This window comes from Triticum dicoccoides, chromosome 4B, assembly GCF_002162155.2.
Source record: "Triticum dicoccoides isolate Atlit2015 ecotype Zavitan chromosome 4B, WEW_v2.0, whole genome shotgun sequence".
Taxonomy (NCBI): domain Eukaryota; kingdom Viridiplantae; phylum Streptophyta; class Magnoliopsida; order Poales; family Poaceae; genus Triticum; species Triticum dicoccoides.
Window position 1 is genome coordinate 631,179,296 of NC_041387.1, and position 13,726 is coordinate 631,193,021.

The 13,726-nt window shown below is 41.9% G+C and overlaps 1 long non-coding RNA gene across 3 annotated transcripts; it reads right to left on the minus strand.

The window, feature by feature from the left end:
- Positions 1–3,104: 3,104 nt before the first annotated feature.
- LOC119291895 lies at positions 3,105–13,400 on the minus strand. Of its 3 annotated transcripts, none has more exons than XR_005142725.1 (4): positions 7,820–13,400; positions 4,847–7,508; positions 4,519–4,754; positions 3,106–3,717 (listed from the first exon to the last, which is right to left on the minus strand). It is a non-coding gene; the product is annotated as an uncharacterized LOC119291895 (long non-coding RNA). The 3 variants fall into 3 exon arrangements; XR_005142726.1 differs by having other exon boundaries at positions 3,109–3,717; positions 4,847–6,115; positions 7,340–13,396; XR_005142724.1 differs by having other exon boundaries at positions 3,105–3,717; positions 4,847–13,387.
- Between the last annotated feature and the right edge of the window lie 326 nt (positions 13,401–13,726).

The following is a 13,726-nucleotide window of genomic DNA, read 5'->3' on the forward strand; positions in this document are numbered from 1 at the left end:
TTGCGTTTCTTGCTACTATTGTCACACGCTATACAATTTTGAAAGAGAGATTAGACACATGATGAGAGTGAAGGTTGAGGGGAAGAGTCATGGGGAGAAGGACGTTAGTTTTTCTTCTTCTAAGGTTTACCTTGTAAGGAGAGGGTTGTTGAGGACAAGATGTTATTTTGTCTTCTTGTAAGGGCCACCTCCTTGTAAGGAGAGGATGGTTAAGGAGACACACCCTAGAGGAAAGGAGTGAGAGAGAAATAGTTTGTCGTTATATGAACAAAAATCACACACCATTATGTTTATAAACATTATTTAATCCACATTGTGTAAACACGTGGAAATTTCTGTTTCGAGGGAAGGGAGGCGGCGGGGACAAGAGCAGACAAGCTCCATCGGTGGTGTGGAGAGGAGGAGTGTTGACGTTGTGGAGGGGAGAGGAGGGGGTGATCGTGGCAGGGAGAGGAGGGGAGTGGTCGGGCGACGACGTTGAGCAAAGGGAAGGCGCCATGGAAACGATGATTGTGTGGAGATAGTGAGAGGATTGCCCTGTCGTGAGGCCTCTTTGTGGTGAGTATATGTTATTGTTATCACTATATTCAAGATAATATCAATTTAGGAAATTGCAGAGATGTGTCCCGGTATTTTGTTTTTGATTGTATGCTCTCATGGAATGGTAATGAATTGGTTTGTCCAGTTTGCACTATGAGTATTATTTGTTGCACATTTTGAGACCTTTCTCAAAAATATCGTGCTAACTACAATATTACCCTTGCAGCGTAGTTTTGAGCTAAGGAAGTTCTTATTATTCTTTGCTTAAATATCGTGTGAATAAAGTTAAAGACAACATTTCTGATATCGTGCAGAATATCTGAAGGGTATCAAGTAGATGTTAATTTATAAGAGATTATTAGTTAGATCACCGCTCTCTATATATACATTGTCAAATTACCTTTTAATCAACTTATATCGTAAGTGAGGTGGACTTCACTTATTACATGATTGTTACTTGGACTTCACTTATTACATGATTGTTACTGGCTATCTTTTCTATACATGTGAAATTTAACATGCATATATATAACTTAAAAATATATTTCAAAAGCTCGTGCCAACGCACGGGCTTTCTACTAGTTTTAGTAAAGGAGGGAGTATGTGCTTGTGCAATGGCCAGTCCATTGTCTGTCCAAAATCAGGGCACAGCTAGTGATTGTACTGGTCGTGATGCTCTGCTATGTATCAACCATTGTCTTTGGATAGCACCAGCCTTGTTAGAGCAGGGCACTCACAATGGCAAGACCTTGTTTTCTCCACCCAGCCTTTCCCCGACACAGACACATAATGTCAAGATCTTGTCAAGTAGTAATTTTTTACAATGTCTGATAAATTACCCAGTATGTTGTCTCATAATTACAAGCAATCACATACATACGAACTGGGAAATCTTCATATTTGCACATTGCAATACAAACATTCTTTCTCGCATTTCAGAATTTAGGGTGTAATCATTTCTCCAGGGGCGCAACAATATGTGAAAAACGAATCATTCAACTCAACCATCTGGTGTATCCCTCTACTGTAGTCTTTTTATTACAAGCAACCACACACATATGAACGCAGATTGTTCAGATTTGCACCACGAATTGTATGATTACAATGTAAGAGAGAATGTCTCCGTTGCAAAACATGAGGTGCCAGACTCATCTGAGATCCCACCGGTACACTAGCTTGATAATTATGAGCAACCACACACATATGAACAGAGATTGTTCAGATTTGCATCACCAATTTCTTCAGATTTGTATGGACATACCTGCAGCTCCATCCTGGAGCTCTAAGGTCCATCTTGCCTATCAATTGTTCGGAAGCCTGCAGTCAATCCTCCTGTGATCTCCCACCTTCGCCCCTTGCACACAAATCTGACCGTGAAAGCTCTAGACGCGAGAGGCTCCATTTGGGCGTAACTATCAGTAACCTTCTCAAGCACCATAGATCTACGCAGCAAGATGAGGAAATTCCAGATCGACACCATGGGATCCAGAATCGAACAAAAATCTCAGACGAATCTAATGAGCTCTTACGCTACCTTATTTGGCTGCATAGGATCTCCATGCCCACCAGTGGATGCGGCCCTCCTAGATTCGCCGTCCCGCAAGCTCACCCCTCTCGCCATTGAAGAATCCAGGAGACCAGTACCATCCGCCCCCAAATCCTCGCATTTACTGCTCCGTTGCCAGAGTTAACGAAAAGCACATATCCTGATCCATGGATCAGCAACGAAACCGACGAGTTGAGCCACGGCTCAACTTCCTGCCGTCCACGTCCGCCGGGCGCCGTCTCCGTACTTGCCCATAGCTCAGGTGTATTTTCTCCTTTCCATATTTACAGACGCTCGCGAATCTCGCACAGCTATTTAATGCTCTGTATCCCAACACGCCGCTCGACCGCTCAGATATAGAGCACATATGAGCTCGAGCGCAGAAACACCGTGTCCTTTCAACAGGTGACTACATAGGGAGCAAAATGAGTGAATCTACACTCTAAAATGTGTCTATATACATCTGTATATGGTAGTCCATTTGAAATCTCTAAAAAGACTTACATTTAGGAACGGAGGAAGTATATCCAAAGCTATGTCTGCGCCATTATTCTAAATCCAAAGCTTTTCCTGCTCAACGGTTCCGAAATTCAAGATTCAAACTCAAGTTGAGGTGTACAGATGGTTCACGGCTTCACGCCATGTTTCAAATACTGCACTCAACTATTTTCTGAACGCGGTCTGGTCTGCGATCTGAATGCAGTCAAGGAAACCTCAGCGATATTTAGTTGACAGTGTTACCATGTTTGGTCAGCCAACCCAAGACGCATATCAATTCATCTGCAAAAGCTATGGCAGTACCTCCGTAAACATAAAGCATTCGAGAGAAGATCTGAAGATCAATTGGAAAACAGATGGTAGTTCCTCGTTCTCAGGAAAAATCGCTACAACATGACGACAGCACGGCTCACAAAGTACGGTGACAATCAGTACAACTTGTAATGGTGAAATAACAGCTTCAGTGTGATCACAAGAATAATTATCTAAGTGTGAAGTTGCTAGTGCATACAAAATACTAGGATTCGGAGTATACAAAGTCAGTACAAAAGCACAAAAGTACAGAATGAAGGTGAAAAGAAAGCAAAACCCAACAAAAATGAATGCAAAGAAATTGGGTCATTTGTTCCTACTTTGTGTTAACAACTTTCAAAATGCACTGAAAAACAGTACAACCCAGGTGGCTTTTGATTTAGATTTGGAAGTCACAAAGGAAGAAGAAAAGGCAGATTTTCTCGAGACTGAAATCATATTTGATCCTAATAATAGTGCAATTATCCTTTTGGCTTTTGGCCACACATCGTAAAATAGTTGTCTAATTTACTGTCACTTTAGAAATCCATTTCAATGTACATACCACTATACATCAGTTTCAGAAAACAAGGAGGATTACTAAAATATAGATTTGTCAAAGAATCGAAGCTTGTAAAAGTCGTATGCTTCACCCAAAAGAATCGAAGTCCAATGGCAATAGTCGAAGGCTTCACTCAAACAATCAAAGCTAGTTCCTAGTGCAGGGACGATCACATCATCTCCTGGATTTTCCGCAAAACCATGAATTGCCTTCTCCAGTGCACTAGTGCGATTAGGACAAGGTGACCTTCCCGGTCCGGCAGCGGCCGCACCGATCCTCACTGTGCACGCAAGACCAGATATGCCATCAGCTACAGATATAAATATATGACAGCAGCAGCAGCCCATTTTTAGTTACGGAGTCACAAATCACACAAAACCCGCTTCATGAACTAAGCTTTCAAAAATAAAAATACTGCTGCATTCCAGCTAACATTTTTTTCAAGTCTTTTATCAGTGACCATGAACTGCAAACCTCATTATATTGTATTATATCAGACTAGTAGTTTCAATGCAGCACACAACAGAATAGAAATCCCAATTTATGGACAGCTTGCCACATTCTCTGTCAAATTTGTACTTCAGCCCACACTAGCTCCATTACTCATATCAGCAACCACTGTCGATATAATTATGGATGTTAATTCATAGAGAGCCTTAAGTTGCTAAAGCTTTTTAAACTATGACCATGTATTTAGGATACTGAATATGTAAATCCAAATTTTAACCTGTGCAATGTCATATTTTTTAAAGTACAGTGCAAAATTTTCCAATTGCATTATGAATGCCATCCACTGTCTAATGACACTCTCAACCAGAGTTAGTATTTACGATACTGAATATGTAATCCAAATTTTAACCTGTGCAATGTCATATTTTTTAAAGTACAGTGCAAAATTTTCCAACTGCATTATGTATGCCATCCACTGTCTAATGACACTCTCAACCTGAGTTCACCAAGGTCCATATGTTTGCCACAGTTCATAAATTGTACATATCCACATCTTAATTCTTACATACACACATGTAATGGCAATTGCATTTCATGTTTCTTCAGACTGCACAGCTGAATAAATTCATACCTTCCGAGTCCATGCTGGGGCTTTTGGGTCCATCTAACAAATCGAGTAATCGACTGCTCGGATGCTTGCAGTAAACCATCGATTTCAGTATCGACCATGCCATCAGCCGCACAGATCTGGCCTTCCGCACTCACTGCCGCCATGGGCGGCAGCGGGTCTGCAACGGTTGCGACCACTGGCAGTGTAGTGGCTCCATGAGTACGTTGCCATCGTTAACGTCCTCCAGCACGGTGGTTCTGCTTAGAAAAATATGAAATTGAAGACAGAACTCAGGCAAAAGCTATACCTAATCCGAGGCCAATAGAATACAAGCACTTCAGAATCATACCTTTTAATCGATTGCATCAGAAATTCCATCTTCTGCGCTAGCCTTTGTTTCCTTCGAATAGAAGCTCCGCCGCCCATCTAGCCTCACTCGATAATAGAAAAAACCAGGAGCCGGAGGTAGGAGAGAACTCTGCCCAGCAACCCATCCCTCCATTTACTCGGCTACTGAGGTCTAAACGAGCCACGGATCAGGACGGGAATGACGGCATGAGCCACGGCCCTGTTTTGAATCGTTAAAGGAGGTGTTCCTCCACCACAAACCTGGCCCACCGTACAAGATACCCGTCGGCCGTATTTCTGCATTTCCCCTTTTCCAGTGAACAACAGCCTGACACAGAAAGTAAATGCACTGCATCCCTTTGATTATCTACTATACAAACTGTTTCTAAAAAATCAATTCGACAAGAAAGGTAGGCAAACTGTTTGTTCAAGTTCCCAGTTCAGAACCTTCAACTCTGCATTGTTTTAGTCCATAGCAACAATTCCTAACCTCTCTCCGCATACCGAGTCATCAACATTATCCAACTACAAAGTCAGGAGCCCAGTACTGTTAAGTGTCAACAGAGAGCCAGCAAATTAGGCGTGATCTTTCTTTATCAACAAATTTCAAAGTCTGCGTATACCAAAAACAAATTTTGGATAATGTTTTTTGACATAAGGTACATAAATTAACAAATCAAGTGTAATCATCGAGAACAGCATGTAGAATGGTAGTCTGACAAATCCAAGCGTGACCCCAAAGTAATTCAAGTATATATGGAGATAATCAGAGCTCATGTAGATGCAACCTTTACTTCTATAAGGTGATACATTTGCAAGCTAAAGGCCAATATTTGATTATCTACTATACAAACTTTGGGTATGAAAGTAGGACCCTCGTTTGAGACCAAAGGATCTTCCATCATTTACTTCTAGCCTTTTGTATATACTGGGAGCAAAAAAACAAGATCAGATTCCATCAAAATCGCATGCAAGTTAGCAGACACCATAAACCACGTAATATGCTTCAGGAAAAAGTCAAGAGATTCAGATGTGCACACTACTAACTCCAGGCTGCACCAAAGAGGATGAAGCCACTGAATGCCAGTTCAAACTGAAAGCTGCCACAAAGACCAAATCATCAAGTAATATGCATCAGAATCACTAGTCAGAAGTCAAAACCATCAGGGAAGCAGACACAGTCGAGGCTGATGGCTTCACCAAGTCTCTGCACCAACTGACGTTTTACTATACTTTCCAACTCTACAATCTTGCACTAACACCTCCAACACTGCAAATGCACAAACAACCCAAATAAAAGGCATACTTCAACAATTCCTCAGAAAAAGTCAGGCATAATTATGAAGTCTATGCAGAGAGTACTAAGATTTTGACGTTGTAGGAAACTCTTCCATCCAGAAGCCCTGAACTCTGCGGATCAATTTGAATGCTCAGACTAACAACTCAGGAAACTGGTTTTCTAACCGACGAAAAAATACGAAATTAGATCTCCAGGCAGATTTTCATGTAGCATGACATGCTCTTATCTTATATGCTCATATCGTATATGCTCCCAAACTTGATAATATGGTAAAAATGATCACTTAGGAACTTGATTGCACACTCTAATTTGCTAAAGTTTATATGCTTGGAAGAGAAAAACTGTATAACAAATGGATATAAAACCAAAGTATCAATGAGTGTGCCTCATCCTTCCCACCAGGAAGCTCTATTTATGAGCATCATATAGACTATTTCCACTTGGCAGCAAGGCATACTAATACGCACACAAAAAGTTAGCCTGTACATGATATTTATCTCTTATAATATCTATCTTTGCAAAGGGAAAAATTGCAGAACAACCAAATAAAAGCTTAGTACTGTTATCTAAAATAGTAGTACATCATAAATCACGTATCATATCATTTGTTTTCCACCAAATCTTATTTCCATTGTCTAGCATAACAAATCATCACAAATCATCGATCCTCTGATCATGAAACATGCCCAACCAAAATATAAAAAGCAGAAAGGTAATATATTCTGGGTGCATGATGGAAGGGCAACATGAGCTAAATTTTATTGTCTCATTTTAAAGAGTAAAGCATGGATTGCACAATTGCACACATAAATTAAGGAGACATATGTCCAGAGCAGGGTCCGCACGGACCTTCGGATCAGCACCACCGAGCATCAAATAGAGGCAGAAAGAAATCCATGGTATGTCAAAAAATTCAGTTGTTAGTTTGCTACTACACCATGCTTCATCACACACGTACTACCACACATCAAACGACTGCGGTACAATTAAGATAGTTAAACTGGCAGATCAGATGGAAAGCATGGTGCAAATTTGAATTTTTGGAACAATCATTTGGTTGTATAGTTTACTTGTAGTAGTTCATAGATTATAATATGTCAATTTTTGAGGTAAGGTGACCACATGGCAAGCAAGATGTCATGGAGCAAATTTCAGTGGACAACCGACGAAGTAGAGTGCTAATTGGGTGCGTACTCGATCGAGCATCCAGAGCTTCGCCTAGTTTCTTTCCCTATCCATCACTTCCCTTCTCCTTGGAGGCTGAAGGACCCCTTTGAAGGAACTGTCGCATGTCAAGCTTCATGGCATTTTGGCAAGGCCAACAACATTAACTTTTGGTTCATTAACAGTACCTTAAACTGATCTACAAATGTGGTACATAGAATGAGTAAGGAGTGAGCTCGCCAGGTTATGTGGCATGAGTGGTGAGATGAGATGATAATGATCTCCAGGAAAAAAAGTGATGCCAAAAAAATTCAGTTCATTGGAGCTAAATTTGAGAGAAAGATGAAATACTTGAGTAAAAAACTAAGCACAAAATCTTCCCCTCAATCTGCTTGGATTTTGTCAAAGACATAACAGGCATAGATAATACAAAAATCCAGAGAAATAAAGCTGAGAATTTATGGGGATCAAATCGAGAGGAGGGAGGGAGGGAGGGAGAGATGTGGGTACCTGCGAGGCTGCAACAGGGCATACGTTCCATGTGAGCAGCTGCAGCGGACGCCTATGCTACTCGCTGCGCTTACAGAAGTTAAAGTAGCAGCATTTTGTGGCGGCGCAACTTGACATTTGAACTCGAATTACAATAGAACATAGCAAGTCCACGAAAATGAACAAATGTACCTGTGGGCAAGAGAAACAGAGCAAGAGACAACGAGAACATAACACTAACAGAACATATCACAAATGAACAAATGTACCACTTGGGCTAGAGGATGTGCTACAGAAGGAACTTCACGCGCCGCCATGATGACCTGGCCGCCGCTAATGAGTCCATCACTACTCTTAGCCCTGCCTTGACCACCGCCAAGGCCGTGAGTGCAGCTGCCACCCCCGCCGCCGCTAGTCAGTCCAATCCAGGCTGGTCCCCCCCACCCCTCGACCACCCGAATCACCGACTCATTCTAGGTTCACCTTTCCCAACAAGGAGCCACCCGCCCTTTCGTCCCTGGAGCCTTCCATGTCGGCTATGTTCGTGTACGACCCGACGAGGGGCAACACCCGCTCACGCAAGACGAGGTGCCTCATCGAGGATATGTTCTTACCTATGGGATTTGGCGCTGGTGCTCATGGTGGCGGCTACGAGGTCGTCTCTAATCCTGGTAAAAATTGTTGAGGGCATCAAGGACGACTTCCCGGAGCTTTCGAAACAACGGCTTTCAGGTCTCTCTCATGCAGCTAGGATCTTTCTTCGCCAGCTTCACGCACTGCCGGTGGTTCGACATGGTTCGTGGGGTGGACGCAGTCCACTACCACGGCACGCCGCTCCTAGTGTGGCGGTTCAATGCTGCTACATCGTTAGACTGTCCATCCAACACATCCCCTGCGGGAGTTCTCGCCTCAAACCGCCCAAGAACTGTTGCCCGAATGCCTAATCTACCATATGGCCATCGAATCCTTCGACAAGCTCGACCTCATGTACTTTGTCATCAGGGCATGGGTGGACGACCCCAACGAGGTGCAGCCTTGTGCTTACTGCCCCCACCCGCTCATGCATGTCTCCCTCTCGCCAGGTTTCGGCCTTGATGGTGGCAAGGGGGAGGTGTGCCTCCTATGCTACCCGGTGCTTGTACACGTGGACTCAATCACGTTCTATCCACTGCGGCTGGCCGATGACCCGCTGCGGCGTAGGGAGGTGGTGGTGATGAGGATGGTGCACCGCCGCTGGAGGAGATGCCACACCATTGGGTCAACTGTGCCAAATGATGTAACAAGGAGCAGGACTGGATTCAGCCTCGCCCTAGCCGAGCAGTGATGCAGGAGGTCATGGCGGTGATGATCTGGTGTTGTTCATAAACCTTGTACGCAGATGATGTGGTGTTGTTCATAAACCCTTGCGCAAATTGAGGTCATGGCGGTGGTCGGTCCGCTGGGGGCTTTTGGTAATGCCTTTGGTCTTAAGACTATTTATTAAAGACTTCTGGAGAATCACCAATAAATTCAAATTAGAATTGTTATAAGGGACTAAAAATGAACAATGCAAAGGAGGGAATTAAATGGAGAGAGTAATGATCTCCAACCATAGATCAGCGAGACGATAAGTACCCCTATTGAGCCGTATAACCCCTAATTTCTAAAAAACCACCAATAAATGCAAATTAGAATTGTTGGACTAAAGGTGAGATGTGGAGAGGAAGAAATTAAATAGAGAAAGTAATGATCATCCAAACGCAGGTCGGCAAGAAGTCACCACGGCCCCTGACCATATAATCCCAATTTTTAGAGAACCAACCAATAATAATAATAATCCAAATCAGAATCTTTGGAGACTAAATTATTGTACTGAGCAAGCGAAGAATCAAGAGGGGTCGAGAACTTGCGATCATCTCATGGATCAAGTTCCAGGTTCATGAGTGACCAAAAAACTTTGAGTTCAACACCAAAACATCATCCAATAAGATTTGAGAATATCAAAATAACTGATGAACCTTAATGATTGAAATTAGCAAATCCAAACCTTCACCCTTAGGTTCATCTTTGAATAAGTACTATGTTGCTGCTACTACTGCATCTAAATGAGCACAAACACATAATAAAAGCGAGATCAGCTGCTCCAACAAGGCACACATACCACCGAAATTTCCATTTGTTCTAATTAATCCAAACCATTGTCCCATGATGATCTTGTACTCATACATTCTTGGGGAGGGCCATCAAAGTCTACCACCTACAATCCATTTGTATCATCTCCATGCTCATATCCATATGGGGCATATACAAGCTACTAAACTTAGGTCAAGTTATCTCCAACCTAGAATCCAAGTAGTTATATCATCTAATCTTAAAGGAAATATTATTTCTATTACTCCAAGATCTTTGTTTCCTTACTACTAATTCAATCCAAGATGATTTAGCCCATCAATTTCCACAATTATGTTGATCATTACAGCCATATAAATTCAATATATCTCCGACTGATCATACTACATCCTAAAGTTCTCTAGTTTCAATCTCCAAATGTGCGAATCTACCACAGATCATAAGCATGATCCAACCAAGCAAGTTTCCATTGGATGACTATAGATCCAAAATTTGAAGTTATTTATCCACCGATATATTTTTTTCAAAATCACAATCACCTAAGTAAATTCAAATTGTTTCAAGGTTAACTAAATATATATTTATCCACCAATATAATACAACTTCATAAGTACTACGCTTTTGCTAATACTTCATCTAAATAAGAACAAACACATTATAAAAGCGAGATCAGCTGCTCCAACAAGGCACATACCACCAAATTGCCATATATTCTAATTAATCTAAACCATCCTCCCATGATGATCTTGTACAAGTCATAACATTCTTAGGGAGGGCCATCAAAACTATCAAAGTCTACCAACAACTCCAATCCATTTGTATCATCTCGATGCTCATATCCATATGGGGCACATACAAGCTACTAAGCTTAGGTAAAACAAACACAAATCCAAGTGCCCAATTTATCTCCAACCTAGAATCCAAGTAGTTTTATCATCTAACCAAACACCATTTCTATTACTCCAAGATCTTTATTTCCTTACAACTAATTCAATCCAGGATGATCCAATACATCACAGGTTGATCATACTACACCCAAAAGTTCTCCAGCTTTAATCTTCAAATGTGGGAATCTAGCACAAATCATAACCATGATCCAAGCAAGCCCAGTATCATGGTTATCCAAGTCCAATTTTATAAAGCAATCTTCCAGTTGATGACATGACTATAGATACAAAAATTAGAAGAATATCCACGAGATTTTTTTTCAAGATCACAATCACCTAAGTAAATCTAAATTGTTCCAAGGTTTATTAAAGATCTATTTATCCATCAATATAACATCACTTCATAACTACTACTTTCCTACTACTATTGCATCTAAACTAGCACAAACACATAACAAAAGCGAGATCAGTTGCTCCAAAAAGGCACATGCCATTGAAATTGCCATCATCGAAGTCTACCAACTCCTATCCATTTGTATCATCTCCATGGCTCATATTCATATGGGGCACATACAAGCTACTAAGCTTAGGTCAAAATATCACAAATCCAAGTGCCCGAGTTATCCTAAACCTAGAATCCAAGTAGCAATATGCAAGATGATCCAATAGTCAACCAATACCACACTCATTTCAATCATACTATACCTATATAAATCCGATATTCTCACGTTGATTACTCTACACCCTAAAGTTCTCCGGCTTCAATCTTCAAATGAAGGAATCCAGCACAAATCATAACTATGATCCAACCAAGCCTAGTATCATAGTTATCTAAGTCCAATACATATGAGGAGGGCTAGCAAAATCATCAAAGTCTACCAACTCCGATCCATTTATCATCTACATGCCCATATCCATATGGTGCACATACAAGCTACTAAGCTTAGGTCAAAACATCACAAATCCAAATGCCCAAGTTACCTCCAACCTAGAATCCAAGTAGTAATATCCAAGATGATCCGATAGTCCACCAATACCACACTCATGCCAATCATACTATACCTATATAAATCCGATATATCTTAGGTTGATCATACTACACCCTAAAGTTCACCTGCTTCAATCTTCAAAGGAAGGAATCTATCACAAATCATAACTATGATCCAACCAAGCCTAGTAACAAACCCACATGCAGATACCAGATTTGCCACACCTCACGTGTACTCTCTGCTCTCTACCAGTCCAGCTGGGCATCCTTCGGCTGACTTTGGGCTGCTATGTGTGACGCCTCAATCCCACATCTCGTGTTACCTGCTACGCGCCGCCATAGCCGCACAGGCAGTCGACACCGCAATGGCCCTCTAAATTCTCATGTACATGTTCTTACTGCTAATGATACTTAACAGGCAGCTCATTTCAGGAGGTTAGATTTTTAATTTGGTTGTAGGGTCATTCTCAACTTCGACTCTTGTTCCGATTTAGGATCGGCACACGGGTTCTCTACTTGGTGTTGGCCCTCAGTGCTATGAGTCACACACCCTCTGGAGTGTGCCAGGCTTCGCCTTCCCTCCGCTACACCCGCCGCTGGTCCCTTCGACTCACTTACCTCGTCTACCCACTCGTTCTGGCATGATCGTCGCAGTCGCATGTGTGGTTCTTGACTCTCATCCTTAGTTCGACGTGGTCTCCTTGGATCTGTCTCTGGTAATGTGTCTTTAGACAGTCAAGATTGTTAGTTGGGTAAACACGTTCAATTACCTTATCCTTAGAGCGAGACTCTGTCTCGACGTCCTTTCGATCTTGTTCACTATGATGTTTGGGATCCAGCTGCCTTTGCCTTGAAAGGAGGCCATCGCCACTATATTATCTTTATAATGATTTCTCTAGACACAAGTCGATATATTTTATGCCTTCTTGTAGTGAGGTCTATCTATAAGAAGTCTGTCGCCTTGGTTCATACTCAGTTTTCCACTCATATCCATGTCTTTCGTGTAGATTCTGCTTGTGTGTATATCCCTCATTTGCTGCACGAATTCCTTGTTGAGAAAAGCACACTTGCTCGGTTCTCGTCTTGTGCTCGTGGTCAGAATGGTGTTGCTAAGCGCAAGCATCGCCACCTTCATGAGGCGGCTAGTGCGTTGATGATCGTAGCCACCTACCTCATCAATAATCATCCCTCCTTTGCTCTACATGGTGACATTCCGAGCGTCTTTGTGGGCATTCCCCTAACAACTCCCTTCGTCCGGAATTGCTTGTCGCACAAATGGATAAAAAGGATGCATCTAAAACTGAAATATGTCTACATACATCCATTACTCCGACAAGTATTTTCGGACGGATGTATTACTAAACACTTTGTTTGGTTGCGTTTGCTACGTTCTTCACACACCAAACTGTCCGATCAATCTGTTGAATGCCTTCTTAGGTTAAAGTGATGAGCACAAGGGCTATCAGTGTTGGGATCTTGTCAGTCGTTGGATGCGCATTTCTCGAGATGTGACTTCTCAATCTCGTCCTTTTTATGCACGTCCATCCTCTGCTTCGCCCCCCCCCCCCAATGGATAAAAATGGATGTATCTAGAACTAAAATATGTCTAGATGCATCCATTTCTCTGACCCCAATGGATAAAAATGGATGTATCTAGAACTAAAATATGTCTAGATGCATCCATTTCTCTGACCCCAATGGATAAAAATGGATGTATCTAGAACTAAAATATGTCTAGATGCATCCATTTCTCTGACAAGTATTTTCACACGGATGGAGTACTAAACAGTTTGTTTGGTTGTGTTTGCTACGTTCTTCATGTACCAAATTGTCTGATCAATCTATTGAATGTCTTCTTAGGTTACAGTGATGAGCACAAGGGGTATCAGTGTTGGGATCTTATCAGTCATCGGATGCGCATTTCTCGATATGTGACTTCTCATT